The sequence below is a fragment of the Styela clava genome, unplaced genomic scaffold (assembly GCF_964204865.1).
Source record: "Styela clava unplaced genomic scaffold, kaStyClav1.hap1.2 HAP1_SCAFFOLD_19, whole genome shotgun sequence".
Taxonomy (NCBI): domain Eukaryota; kingdom Metazoa; phylum Chordata; class Ascidiacea; order Stolidobranchia; family Styelidae; genus Styela; species Styela clava.
In genome coordinates, this window is record NW_027556646.1 from 477,501 (window position 1) to 479,687 (window position 2,187).

Below are 2,187 nucleotides of genomic sequence, written 5' to 3' on the forward strand. Positions count from 1 at the left end.
GGGCCGATCCAAGGATCTCACTAAACCATTCAATCGGTAGTAGCGACGGGCGGTGTGTACAAAGGGCAGGGACGTAATCAACGCAAGTTGATGACTTGCGCTTACTGGGAATTCCTCGTTCAAGGGAAACAATTGCAAGTCCCTATCCCAATCACGAATGAGGTTCAACGGGTTACCCGGACCTTTCGGCCTAGGTTAGACACTCGCTGCTTCACTCAGTGTAGCGCGCGTGCGGCCCCGGACATCTAAGGGCATCACAGACCTGTTATTGCTCAATCTCGTGTGGCTAAACGCCACTAGTCCCTCTAAGAAGTTAGACGCCGACCGAGAAGGTCGCGTAACTATTTAGCATGCCAGAGTCTCGTTCGTTATCGGAATTAACCAGACAAATCGCTCCACCAACTAAGAACGGCCATGCACCACCACCCACAGAATCAAGAAAGAGCTCTCAATCTGTCAATCCTACCTGTGTCCGGGCCGGGTGAGTTTCCCCGTGTTGAGTCAAATTAAGCCGCAGGCTCCACTCCTGGTGGTGCCCTTCCGTCAATTCCTTTAAGTTTCAGCTTTGCAACCATACTTCCCCCGGAACCCAAAGACTTTGGTTTCCCGGAAGCTGCCGGAAAGGTCGTCATGGTAACGCCTCCCGATCGCTAGTTGGCATCGTTTATAGTCAGAACTAGGACGGTATCTGATCGTCTTCGAACCTCTGACTTTCGCTCTTGATTAAAGAAAACATTCTTGGCGAATGCTTTCGCAGTAGTTCGTCTTCCGCCGATCCAAGAATTTCACCTCTAACGGCAGAGTACGGACGCCCCCGTCTGTCCCTCTTAATCATTACCTCGTGCTCCGAAAACCAACAAAATAGAACCGAGGTCCTATTCCATTATTCCATGCAACACTATGCAGGCGAACAGCCTGCTTTGAACACTCTAATTTTTTCAAAGTAAACTTATCGGCCACCGCCGACACTCAGTCAAGAGCACCGACGGAGAACCGAAGGTGAGGCGAACGCAACCAGTGACACGCCTTGCGACGGACCGGCGGCGCTCGCCCAAAATCCAACTACGAGCTTTTCAACCGCAACAACTTTAGCATACACTGTTGGAGCTGGAATTACCGCGGCTGCTGGCACCAGACTTGCCCTCCAATGGATACTCGTTAAGAGTTTTAGGATGTACTCATTCCAATTACAGGGCCTCGTTAGAGTCCTGTATTGTTATTTTTCGTCACTACCTCCCCGTGTCGGGAATGGGTAATTTGCGCGCCTGCTGCCTTCCTTGGATGTGGTAGCCGTTTCTCAGGCTCCCTCTCCGGAATCGAACCCTGATTCCCCGTTACCCGTTATCACAAAGGTAGGCACGTAGCGTACCTTCGACAGTTGATAGGGCAGACACTTGAATGATACGTCGTCGGTGCAGAGACCGTACGATCCGCGTGGTTATCCAGAGTCATCAAACGTCACAGGACGAACCCGGTCGGTTTTGATCTGATAAAAGCGCGCCTCCCGAAGTCGGCGCTTAATGCATGTATTAGCTCTAGAATTACCACAGTTATCCACTTCGCTTACGAGACCAAATAAACCAAGACTGATTTAATGAGCCATTCGCAGTTTCGCTTTACGAGAACTCGTACTTGCACCTGCATGGCTTAATCTTTGAGACAAGCATATCACTACTGGCAGGATCAACCAGATAGCTGCGACAGCTGCGCTCGGCCCTTGCTGGGCCGCCCGGCGCGTGCTCGTCGCATTCGTTTAAGACCGAGGCAATCGCCTGCGGCCGTACTCAGCTTCGACAGTCGCTGGCCGCGACGTCCACGCTCTCGCCGGCAGTGCCAGGCGGAGCGATTTGCGTTTTTTCTTTGCTCGCCCTCTCTCGGGCTCGATCCATTCAGTTTCGCACAAACAAGAGCTCTGCCGGCCGCCTGCAGCGGTGCCTAAAACCCGGGCATAACAATGCGACCGTTCTGCTAGGCCGACAAGCGCTCAAGCCAGACGCTCGATCGAACGCCCCCTACATATTAGTCGAGACAACGGCTCGCTCATTAGCATCGCGTTTGTACTTTAACTTTTTTCGGCTCGGCTTCTTTCGACGCCGATGCCGGCGACGCAGCACTCTCTCGCCCGCCAGCCACCGAGAAAAGGGTGCGCTCCGACCGGCCCCGCACCGCTCTTTCTTGGCTCATTCG

At 53.1% G+C, this 2,187-nt stretch overlaps 1 non-coding gene across 1 annotated transcript in view; it reads right to left on the bottom strand.

The window, feature by feature from the left end:
* Positions 1-1,694, bottom strand: part of LOC144419361 (small subunit ribosomal RNA) — a 1,810-nt gene extending 116 nt beyond the window's left edge. The window contains exon 1 of the ribosomal RNA XR_013474016.1: positions 1-1,694. This exon is cut by the window's left edge and continues 116 nt beyond it. This is a non-coding gene — a ribosomal RNA (small subunit ribosomal RNA).
* Between the last annotated feature and the right edge of the window lie 493 nt (positions 1,695-2,187).